Consider the following 13,219-nt stretch of genomic DNA (forward strand, 5'->3'; position numbering starts at 1 on the left):
AGTTGTACAATACTAATTGTTAAATGTGGTCTATTCTACCCAGCTAACAAATGTTATGCTTTTCCTGTGTGATCTGATTGAGTTGATAGCCATCTGCATTGTGTAAGTTGTGGAAAAAAAGGTAAAGGGGAACAACAGGCTTCAGAGCATGAGAATCTCAGGGAGTGTATGAGTTTGTTCTTAAATCATTTGGCATCTTTGAAAGTGTCACGGTTTAAAGCTGGGCTGGCTATTAACCAGGTGGCAGATGCTCTCTGTTAACCCTCTCCCCCCCCCCAAGGGAAAGGGAAAAGGGAGAGAGACTTATGGGTTGGAAAGTTAAAACAGTTTTAATAAACTATAATAATGAAAAAGAGTATAATAACAATAATAATAGAAATAATCAAATATATACAAATATATACAAATATATACAAAGCCAAGATTGAGAGCTTGGAAATCCTCCTCAGGCAGAGTTGCTCCCCCCAGCATGGGCAGAAGGGAAAATGCAGTACCTCCCCCCAGCACAGGCAGAGGGGAAAATGCAGTAGCTCCACCCAGCATGGGCAGAGGGCAAAATGCAATAGCTCCCCCTGCCATCACACCTGCAGGCTTTTAACTGGAAAATTGGCAAAGCTGGTACCAATCAGTGGGAGACAGGAGGGCCCCTCCCTCCTGGGCCCCACCTCCAGGAGGCAGTGGGTTAGTGATAAATAGGAAAGTGAGAATGACGTGTATGGGATGGAATATCTCGTTGGTCAATTCTGGGCCACCTGCCCCATCTGCTCCTCCCTGCAGGTACAACCCCCTTCGGCTCTTCACTGGTAAGCAGTGAGGAATTTAGCAGTGACCTTGGTTTCTCTAAGACTAATTGGCCTGGTTTGGGCCAAACCAGGACATTCCACCCCTTATTCCATACCATTCATGTCATACTCAGATCACCACTACCTTTTCATTTTCAAATATATATACACATATCACTAGTTTATGATTCATCTCTATACAAAAAGTTCATTAAGTTCATTTGGTTCAGGATTGTGGGTTTCCATCTGGCTAGCAGTCTCTCAGCAGTCTTTCTGGCTAGCAGTCTCTCTTTTGTCATGGTTCGTGCCCACGGGTTGCAGGTTAAAGATGTCAGACTCGAGGAGGTTACTGGACGCCACTTGATGAAGCTAGCTCCGGTCTCATCACCACTGTCTTAACCTGAAAGACACTTATGCAGCAACAACATACAGTTCAGAATTAAGTAGTCTCACCCAGAATCAGATCACCTTCAGGGATACATCGGACTTCACCATCTTGCAACATCACCCACCAAGTACATCCAGGTCCCTGAGCAAAAGCAATCCCACGAATGGGTTTACCTTTGCCCCTTGCAGGAAGAACCCAGACAGTTTTTCCCAATAGATTCCTTTCATGCACCACAGGGACTTTATCTCCTTCTACTGTATGTAGAAGGTCTGACTGAGCAGGGCCAGCTCGATTGATAGATCCCCTGGTGTTAACTAACGAGGTAGCTTGTGCCAGATGTTTATCCCAGTTTTTAAAGGTTCCACCCCCCATTGCTTTCAGGGTAGTTTTTAACAGCCCATTATACCATTCAATTTTCCCAGAGGCTGGTGCATGATAGGGGATGTGATATACCCATTCGATGCCATGCTCTTTGGCCCAGTTATCTATGAGACTGTTTTTGAAATGAGTCCCGTTGTCCGACTCAATTCTCTCTGGCGTGCCGTGTCGCCACAAGATTTGCTTTTCAAGGCCCAGAATAGTGTTCCGGGCAGTGGCATGGGGCACAGAGTATGTTTCCAACCATCCGGTGGTCGCCTCCACCATGGTAAGCACATAGCGTTTACCCTGGCGGGTTTGAGGGAGTGTGATATAGTCAATTTGCCAGGCCTCCCCATATTTATATTTCAACCACCGCCCCCCATACCACAAAGGTTTTAACCTTTTGGCTTGCTTAATTGCGGCGCATGTTTCACAATCATGGATAACCTGTGCAATAGAGTCCATGGTTAAGTCCACCCCTCGGTCACGAGCCCATCTGTATGTTGCATCTCTCCCTTGATGACCTGAAGTGTCATGAGCCCACCGAGCTAAAAATAGTTCACCTTTATGTTCCCAGTCCAAATCTATTTGGAACACTTTAGCAGCTTGATCCGCTTGTTGGTTGTTTCGATGTTCCTCAGTTGCCCGACTTTTAGGTACGTGAGCATCTACATGACGTACCTTCACGACTAGTTCCTCTAGCTGAGCAGCAATATCTTGCCACAATTCAGCAGCCCAAATAGGTTTACCTTTGTGCTGCCAGTTGCTTCGCTTCCACTGCTTTAACCACCCCCACAAGGCATTTGCTACCATCCATGAGTCAGTATAAAGATACAGCCTTGGCCACTTTTCTCGTTCAGCAATGTCTAAAGCCAGCTGGATGGCTTTTACTTCTGCAAATTGACTTGATTCACCTTGCCCTGCTGTGGCTTCTGTGACTCGTCGTATGGGACTCCATACAGCAGCTTTCCACTTCCGATGCTTTCCTACAAGACGGCAGGATCCATCGGTGAACAGGGCATACTGCTTCTCATCCTCTGGTAGTTCATTATATGGTGGGGCTTCTTCAGCACGTGTCACCTCCTTTTCTGGTGGCATTCCGAAGTCTTTGCCTTCTGGCCAGTCCATGATCACTTCTAAGATTCCTGGGCGATTAGGGTTTCCTATTCGAGCCCTCTGCGTAATTAATGCAATCCATTTACTCCATGTAGCATCAGTTGCATGATGGGTAGTGGGAACCTTACCCTTGAACATCCAGCCTAGTACTGGTAATTGATGTGCTAGGAGAAGTTGTGCTTCAGTACCAATTACCTCTGAAGCAGCTCTAACTCCTTCATATGCTGCCAGTATCTCTTTTTCAGTTGGGGTGTAATTGGCCTCGGAACCCTTGTATCCTCGACTCCAAAATCCTAGGGGTTGACCTCAAGTCTCCCCTGGTACTTTCTGCCAGAGGCTCCAGGTAGGACCATTGTCCCCAGCTGAGGTGTAGAGCACATTTTTAACATCTTGTCCCATACGGACTGGTCCAAGGGCTACTGCATGCACAATCTCTTGTTTAATCTGTTCAAAAGCCTGTCGTTGTTCAGGGCGCCACTGAAAATCATTCTTCTTTCTGGTCACTTGATAAAGAGGGCGTACAATCTGGCTGTAATCTGGAATATGCATTCTCCAGAAACCCACAACGCCTAAGAAGGCTTGTGTTTCCTTTTTGTTAGTAGGTGGGGACATAGCTGTTATTTTGTTGATCACCTCTATCGGGATCTGGCGACGCCCATCTTGCCATTTAATCCCTAAAAACTGGATCTCCCGGGCAGGTCCCTTGACCTTGCTTCTTTTTATAGCAAAACCAGCTTTCAGAAGAATTTGGATTATTTTCTCCCCTTTGTCAAAAACTTCTGCTGCTGTATCACCCCACACAATGATGTCATCAATATATTGCAAATATTCTGGAGCTCCACCCTTTTCTAGTGCAGTCTGGATCAGTCCATGGCAAATAGTAGGACTGTGTTTCCACCCCTGGGGCAGTCGATTCCAGGTATACTGGATACCTCTCCAGGTAAAAGCAAACTGTGGCCTGCACTTTGGTGCCAAAGGAATAGAGAAAAATGCATTAGCAATGTCTATGGTGGCATACCACTTGGCTACCTTTGACTCCAGTTCGTATTGAAGCTCTAGCATGTCTGGCACAGCAGCACTCAGCGGTGGCGTAACTTCATTTAGGCCACGATAGTCCACAGTTAATCTCCATTCTCCATCAGACTTTCGCACTGGCCATATAGGACTATTAAAGGGTGAGCGAGTCTTACTAATCACTCCTTGATTTTCTAATTGTCTAATCAGTTTATGAATGGGGATCAGGGAGTCTCGATTGGTGCGATATTGTCGTCGGTGCACCGTGGTAGTAGCAATTGGCACCTGTTGTTCTTCAACCTTCAGCAACCCCACAACAGAAGGATCTTCTGAGAGGCCAGGCAAGGTAGACAGCTGTTTAATGTCCTCAGTCTCTACAGCTGCTATACCAAAGGCCCATCTATACCCTTTTGGGTCCTTGAAATACCCTCTCTTGAGGTAGTCTATGCCAAGGATGCACGGAGCATCTGGGCCAGTCACAATGGGGTGCTTTTTCCATTCATTTTTAGTTAGGTTCACTTCGGCTTCCAATACAGATAACACTTGAGATCCTCCTGTTACTCCTGAAATGCTGATAGATTCTGCCCCTTTATGATCCGATGGCATTAGGGTGCACTGTGGACCAGTGTCTACCAGGGCTCGATACCTTTGTGGTTTTAATGTGCCAGGCCATCGAATCCACACAGTCCAATAAACTCGGTTGTCCCTCTCCTCCACCTGGCTGGAGGCAGGGCCCCCCTAATTAAGAAATGGATTCGTGCTGCTCACAGGGACTGGACCTTCATTTCTCCTATTCACACTTTGGAAAAAGGAATTTGAGGCCCATCTACCCTGGCTGGGGTCCTGCTCACTGGTAACTGGAGCAGCCATCCTTCTAGAAAAATTCTCTGGTATTTCTTTTAGCTTGCAACTCACGTACTCGTGCCTGTAGGGTACTGGTAGGTTGTCCATGCCATCTGCTCATGTCCTCCCCATAACCACGCAGGGCAAACCACAGGATACCTCGTGATGTGTTCCGTTTCCTTTGAGCTGGTCCTGTAGGAGAACGTTTTCTCCTAACAGCTGCAACGCGCGCCTGTGTAGGTAGAGAGTCAAGTTTATTCTCGATCATGGACAGTTTGTCTGACAGTTGTTTAAATGAGTCCTTGTTTTCCTTAGTCAGTTTTTCCACAGCCGAGATGCGTGCCTGCAGTGGGGAAGAAATACTATCTTCATACTGTCGCATACAGTTAGCCATTTCGCCCACAGTAGAATGTGCCATAGCATCTTCTCCCCATACTAATATTGACAATGTATGGGTATATGTCGGTGGAGCATTCTTCACAACCTTCCGGAACATGGATCGGTTGCATTCCACTTCATCAGGATCTACAGGATCTACAACTTCCCGTGGGTGTCTATAAATAATCTCTTGCACAGCCAGTTCTCTAAGGTAGTTAATACCTTTTTCTATAGTGGTCCATTTGCTTAGGTGACTCATAACATCATCTTTATAGGGATACCTGCTCTTTACAGCTGACAAGAGTCGCCTCCAGAGACTGATAGTGTTTGACTTTCTTGCAAGCGCCTTATCAATACCACCATCTCTGGACAGGAATCCCAACTGTCTGGCTTCTCTGCCATCCAATTGCATGCTGTCTGCCCCATTATCCCAGCATCAGAGCAACCAGGTAATAATAGGTTCACCATCATAACGGCTGAAGTCTTTCCTTATATTTCTCAGGTCCTTCAGGGATAAAGAGTGGTAGGTTATCTCTACGTCCGAGTCCTCCTCCTGTGATAGTTCTGCTTTAGAAGGACCTTTCTTCTGTGATGGGTCTGCTTTAAAAGGACGATCAAGGGAACCCCCATCTGTGTTGGGTCCTAACTCTGCCTGAGAAGGGCCCTCACCTGGGTCATATGATGGCTCTGCCTTAGAAGGCTCTGAGTCATCATCCTTCACTTCACGAGCCGATTTCTTTTGGTATTTCTTCCTGGTTACAGGAGCAATTGGTACAGATTCGATAGATGCTGGAGTCTGAGTAGATGCAGTGGCTGTCGTGGGAGTGCTGAGAGTCTGAGTAGCTGCAGTGGCCATCTTGGGGGGTGTAGCAGCTGTGGTACAGGCTGCCGAGGCTTCAGTGGGTTTAGTGGCTGTAGCGGCAGTACACACTGTAGGATCTGAGGTTGCTGCATAACACCTACAACTGTCTCTGCACCGATATTTAATCTTATCCCACATCAGAAACACATTCAGGACAACCAAAAATAAAAACATGCCACCTAGACAGCACCATCCTAATTTCGCAAAATCTAGCGGAATCAGCTTGGCAGAAAAGGAGAAGGTACTATTTCCCAAAGTAAAACTGGAAGTGTAATCATTAACAGAATCAGCTAAAGGACACCTGGAGCGTGCAGATGAAGTTGCTGCTACTGATTCGCGATTAAAGCTGCCCATCATTGTGTCATAGAGATAAGAGATCGGAATATTAACTGCCCAGTTTATCACAGCATAAATCAGTATCAAACCCCATACCAAAACAACACATTTCAACCAGCGCCCACTGCTAAACTGCATGTAAACATTCATAAGAAGCAAGCAATAACACAGTGCCCACGGCAGGTAAGGCATCATTGCAATACTCAACTGTGAAAGAAACTCCATAAAAAGATGAGATAACCCAGCATTCAAAAATGACATCACCATCTTCACTATCTGTTTTAATTTCCAACCCCTTGTAAATCTCAAAGGAAGAAATCTGGTATTCTCTCAGCTGAGCTCTCCAGGTCTCCTCCCACCAGAGCCCGGATTCAACTTCTCAGAGCAACCTGTTGGACCTTCTCTCGAGCCCCACCTTGGGCACCAATAAATCTGTCACAGTTTAAAGCTGGGCTGGCTATTAACCAGGTGGCAGATGCTCTCTGTTAACCCTCTCCCCCCCGCAAGGGAAAGGGAAAAGGGAGAGAGACTTATGGGTTGGAAAGTTAAAACAGTTTTAATAAACTATAATAATGAAAAAGAGTATAATAACAATAATAATAGAAATAATCAAATATATACAAATATATACAAATATATACAAAGCCAAGATTGAGAGCTTGGAAATCCTCCTCAGGCAGAGTTGCTCCCCCCAGCACGGGCAGAAGGGAAAATGCAGTACCTCCCCCCAGCACAGGCAGAGGGGAAAATGCAGTAGCTCCACCCAGCACGGGCAGAGGGCAAAATGCAATAGCTCCCCCTGCCATCACACCTGCAGGCTTTTAACTGGAAAATTGGCAAAGCTGGTACCAATCAGTGGGAGACAGGAGGGCCCCTCCCTCCTGGGCCCCACCTCCAGGAGGCAGTGGGTTAGTGATAAATAGGAAAGTGAGAATGACGTGTATGGGATGGAATATCTCGTTGGTCAATTCTGGGCCACCTGCCCCATCTGCTCCTCCCTGCAGGTACAACCCCCTTCGGCTCTTCACTGGTAAGCAGTGAGGAATTTAGCAGTGACCTTGGTTTCTCTAAGACTAATTGGCCTGGTTTGGGCCAAACCAGGACAGAAAGGTGTCTCTTTCTCCACTTCAACAGGGTGACTTTTGAGGGAAAATATTAAACTCGAAGTTGTCCCATTCTTTCTCCATGAGGCTTCTAGTTCAATCTCAGAATATTCTTCAGCAAAATGCCCTTCAGAAGTGAATGGAAGCAGTTCACAATATCTAGCTTTTGGTTTCTGGCCCTCTGTATCAGCTTAGTGGCTTTCTGGGAGGCCTTCTTAACTTCAAAGTATAGGTTTTATCTCACAAAACTCATGTTTGCAAAGCACAGTTTGACTGTGTAAACACAAGTAGTTTGTTCAGTGGACCTGTGTGTAAATAGAAAAAGGCCTCTCTTATAAGACAAGAATTTTGGTCACTATGTGCTGTCAGCTGCTTGTGTGCCTCCTTTGGATATGCTAATGCCAAAAATTGAAATATGCTCAATATCTCACCTGAATATGGGAGTTTTACTGGGCTATTGCTTGAGGATTTGTCATGTGAACTTGGCAAGTGTGAATGGAGCAGGAGTAAACGTGGAGGCAGTAAAATGAAGTAGAGGCCCATTAAATCTATTGCATCTAAATGAAGTGTCTAGTGAAGGGAAGCTTGTGTCAGATGCTTCCCAAATGATGATGAGGAACTTCTTAAATCAAAGCCTGTACATGGCTGTGTAGTTTCCCTTTTCAGTAGTTTCCCTTTGCTTTTCAAGCTGCTTCAGCTGTGGAAGTGTTATCAAAAATGTGGTAAGATGGGCAGAACTGCTTGTACAAGCATTGCCCGAATATAATAGGCCTGTTGCTAGTTTGCAGTAGATCCCCTCTGTCACATCTGTCTCAAAGCATAAATTGCTTCTCGAAAGCTATTTCTTTACACTGAAATTGCTGTGTTAAGTGATTTGTCAGGTACTTGAAACACATTGGGATTATTCAGTGTTTCTCTTAAAAAAAAAAAAAAGTTACTCAAAGTGGAACTAATCTTTGAGCATTGAAAGCTTTAGATCAAGCTACTGATCTCTTGCTACAAGTTGATTTTTTGCATAGCAAAACGTTAAGCCTATTAGAAACAAAGCTGGTGGAAAGACAGTAATTTTGCCGGTTTCAATTTGCTAGACTTCTTAAAAATTAAATCTCTGAAAGACCTATTTGATCTGTACTTATAAAATACAAAACAAGCAGAGGATCAGTTCACTACAGGTAGGTGCTCTGGTCCTTGTGAATGGCCATGTTGTTTTGCTGACACGTTAAGGCATAATGTATAAGTTTTAAAGTTACTTTAAAACTTGATACAAGAGTCAAAGTCCTGCTCCTTGTACATACTCTCAGCTTGTGAGCTCTACAGACGTCCTTCCCTGCCCGCTTCTGTTTCGCTGCCAGAAGAACGCTGCGTGTTCTTATGCTTGTCATGTGCTGAGTCATTACATTCCTTGCAGTTAGTGAACGCCATCTCATGTTAAATCTGGATCTCTGGGGGTTGAACAGTGAGAATGGTCACTTAAGGGTTTTTTGCTCCTTATGTCTGAGAGTATTCTAATGGACTGTTACAGGATTAATTTAAGATTACATTAAGGTTCTTGCCACTAGGTTAAAGTCAAGAATTACTAGGCTACATTTACATCTGCTAAGCCGATAGACGTGTGGTGTGAGTTTACTTAATCGCTATTTTCTTTTATTAGTCTGGAAGAGCTTGTCCCATTTTTACTTTAGCATTTATTGCAGCAGCAAATTCAGAAGGTGTATAAGCCTACAGATTCTGGAACAGCTTTCTGGAATGAAATAATGAGATAAAGGGCTTTAATAGTGTTTTACAAAAGGAAAAAGTGTGGCATGCACATTTGAGGGATGGTAGCGTCTATTCTAGAATTCCTTTTGTGGAACAAATCTGCTTTTTCATTTTAGTGATCTTTATGTACAAACCACTCTTTCCCAAACCATAAGGCCAACATTATTACTTGTCCCTTAGTATCATTAGCACACAGAAAGGACATTTCTCTGGATAGGTTTGGCCTTTGTTTGTACCTGTACTGCTTGATGCCATGCTGGTGCTGTGAGAGCAAGGCCTCAGCTTGCAGGTGTCTTCTGTACCTGCTAGGCTACTTCCACTTTGCATGGAAGGAGTTCAGCCTGACTGTGAGTTAAAAGGTTCAGGCACAGAGGGCCTCTCACACTACAGCTGGAAGTTCCCTTAGCTCTTTCCATGCTGTAGCGCACAGGGGGTGGGTGCTTTGAGTGTGGTGTTGGAGTACAGATGAGCTCTCTGCCATCAGGAATGCTAAGAAGGAAACTGCAGTTCCATCGACAGTAGTCAGTGCTGCTTTCTGGTTTGCACCGCTGCTGGGAGTTCACGAGGCTGACTGCACAGCGCAGACGCTGTGGAGGGATGCACAGCCCCACAGGTTAACTGAAGCAAGCTAAGTGATAAGCATAATTTCTCTTTTGCATGGCTGACTGAAATGCTTTTTAGGGCTGAAGATAGCTGTGACCTAGTTCTGCTTGGACACGATTTACATATGGAAAGGTCCTGTAATTTGAGCACAATTACTGCATGCTAGAGCACCCACTCTACAAGCTGCTTTTGTGGACTCAAAAAACTATTCAAGCAGCTACTGCTTTTAAGCAAAAGGAAGCAAAGATCCAGAATCTTACTACAGCGGTACAGCCCCAGGTACTGTTTGGGTGAACAAAAGTAGGTGTTTTTCTTTTTTTTTTCTGGAGGATAGCCGATGTGTCTTGTTTCATTAGGGCTTGAAGGTAATTTGCTCTGGTTTATGCAAGAACTGTATCTGTTGCAGTGTCCCACAAACATGGCAGCTTGGGACCAGGGGATCTGGTAACAGCAGTCATTCAGTGAATGCATTACAGAATCACAAAGGCAAAATAGCAATAGAAGAAAGTGTTTTTTTCTTCATTCCCATGGACAGTGAGGTAAGGGAGAGGTTTTGGGGTTGCTTTCTACTGGCTAAATGGTTTCTGCAGATAGAGACTTCTAAAATGGTTAGTGATAAAATGCAGTTAGGAAATTCTCCCATGTGCCCTGGCAGTGGCTCGAAGCCAGTCAGTGAAGCTGAACAGAATTGAACTGCTGTTCAGAACAGTTACTTAACAGCCTAACTCTGTCCCCCTCCCCCCTCTCCTTTAGGTGGTAACGCTTGCCAATTTGAGAATTCTAGACCAACTAGCTCATAATTAAATTGGCAGAGTAACCTTGGTGAAGCAGCTCAGCCATGAGACACCTGTGACAGGTGCCCCAACCTGGAAGATGATGAACAAGGAGTCCTGGTAGTTTAATGCCTGTCTCAGCAGTGCTTTCCTTACCTTCCCCTCTCCCCAGTTTGTCACTGATAAGTTGCTTCTTCCCAAGACCTGGAATCCTTAATAATTAAATCCCTCCTCAGAGCACCTTAATCAGTGATCAGTATTTGTCCTGATTAGCATCTGGACTCTTAGTTTTAAATGCCAGTGGGATTCTGTTCTGATTCCTCATTTTCTCAAGGGATCTGTAATGCACAGTCCTACCACTGTGCGAGTACCTGGCTGTCAGCCTGAATGCATCTGTGCAATAGTAGTGATGTGAAACCAGCATGAAGCACTTGGCTGATGGATACACTGCATGAAGTGGAAAGCTGCAGTGACTTTCACTGATAGAGACAAACTTCCACAATGTGTTGCATACATACCACTATGTGAAAAGTGTGGCCCTCCATAAGAACAGACCTCTAGACATCAAGGAGTATGGTGTAGGTGTTTGGTATGTGTCTCTGTTTAGCCTGCACCCAGGGCTAAACAATAACCACTTGTTCCATCACCCAAGACCCCTCCCCAGCTGAGAAAAGGAACTGGGAAAAGGAGGGAGACTTGTGGGTTGAAATTTAAATGCATTTAATAAAATAAGAAAACCAATATCAATACTAATAAAGACAAAATTATACTTAGCCCACAGAGTGGTGGCAAGTCATTCCAGGGAGAGCAACTATTGAGAAGGAGAAAGAGGGAGAAGAGAGTAGAGCAAAGAGCCCCTCCCATCCTCAGCAAGCTTTCCCATTTATAGTGAATCTGATGTTAATGTTATAGAACACACCTGTGGGCCAGTGTGGGGCAGCTGCCCTGGCTGTCACTGCTAATGGCCTTGATCACCATACTACAGCTGGCCACAAACTGAAACAAAATGTAACAGAAAATTAATTCTGTAAATTTTATCCTTGCAAAACCAGGACAGTATGTTTAAAAAAGAAAAAAATTTAAAAAAAAACCCAAACAAAACAAACCAGAACAATATGTGAGGGATAGTCTCATTTGCAGCTGTAAGATATGGAGCTTACAGATGTCTGTCAGTTATTGGATATGTAATCTGGTATACTAATAAGACCCACAGGATGATCTCATCAAGTCACTTTTATTTGCTTGCTTGTAAGGGAACTGTGCCTAAATCTGCAGTGATAGAACCAGGTCAACCCCCCAGGAGATCTGTTTGTTCTGATGCCAGGTGGAACCATGTGCCATTTGTCCTTATTATAGTGATTGTTTCCCATTACTTCATTTCAGACTCAGCTAAGGTAAGATACAGATTTTTCAACATGTAGGTTAGGGTGAAATCAGTAAAGAACACTTCCAAATATTGTCTGATGTTTGACAATTTACTCCCAAAGCTAAGCAAGCTCAATGGTGACAATTCCTTTTAAAATCATCTCCAAGCCTAAGTTAAGTTGTGAAATAAATTGAGGTCAGCATGTGCTGCTGGTGGAGGGATAACAGACAAGGTTGTCTTAAAATAATCATTTTAATGAAAAGCTTCTAAAATAACTGGCCTGCATATTAATGATGTCCCTCTTATTAATTAGGCAGCACTAAAATACTGTGTTGAATAGTCTGTTACAAGGGAGAAGAGAATTCACTTGTTACTTCAGGAAGGGTTTGTTTTTTGTTTGCCTCTCAGCCTGCAACATTTCTTGCCAGGCTCCAATGGGAACAGGAGGATACTGTTGTTTCCATGTTGAGGTTTGCCACTCTTAATTTGCCGGTACACTTTTCAATTGTAATTATGTAGATATGATGAATGCTAAGTGATAGAATGAGACCACTTAACTATGGTAGGTTCCTGAGGCAGCCAGCTTTGTTTGAGGGAAGTCATGCTAAGTTGCAGTGGGACAGTTATACAAGGACAGAGTGCCCCAGCGCACAGAGCTGAGAGCGTTCTGAATCTTATTGGCACGTATTGAATTTGGCACCTCCTTCATTCTCACCCTCTGCCTTTTATTGCAGATAATAGTCAAAACTACTCATGTTTCAGTGAGGAGGGTGGGTTTATAGTAGGTGGGGGGAGCAGGTTTAATCCTCACTTCTATTTCCTTCACCTCTTGCACGTTACTACGTGGGTAACCTATGGAAGAAAACTGGTAAACTTAAGAATGAGCAAAAAGATGACTGGAGGTGCCAGAACATGTTAATAAGAAGATGACCAGAACAGCAATTGCTAAACCGACTAGGTATGTCCACACGCTATGATGGATCCTCTCTGTCTGCTCATCCTAGTAATTGTAGAGGAGCTGGAGATGCTTAAGACTCATAATTGATCTCCAGGCAGAGGCAGCCATAAAGTCAGAAACAATTTAATACAGTGAGGCATATAGTTCTGCTGAGCAAAGATTTAAAACAAAAAAAGGTTGCTCCTGTAATAAGTATCTTCACAGAACTGCTTTAGCAAAGCATTGTGTTTCTATAAATGGGATTCAGGGATGATTCTGGGCATGAATGCAAGTACTGGGGAAAAAATGATTATGCATGTACTGCTGAAGAGAGGACGCTACTATTAAAAGCTCAACTAGCCACAGGCATGTAAGCCATGTACGCTTCTGAGACGGCCTCAGAGAAAAAGCTTTTGTTGAGAATGTATATACCACGAACAACTGTTCGAAACTTGCAGCAAAAATACATGCTGATAGCCTAAGCCTACTCTAGGTATTTTTTTGGAGAACTTCCATTGAAGCATAAGTTATCAGCTATATCGCTTGTTTGAAAGTCGTTTTGGAAAGATTTCTGATATATTAGAAACTTGTTCAACTTTG

Source organism: Nyctibius grandis, chromosome 3 (assembly GCF_013368605.1).
Source record: "Nyctibius grandis isolate bNycGra1 chromosome 3, bNycGra1.pri, whole genome shotgun sequence".
Classification (NCBI taxonomy): Eukaryota; Metazoa; Chordata; class Aves; order Nyctibiiformes; family Nyctibiidae; genus Nyctibius; species Nyctibius grandis.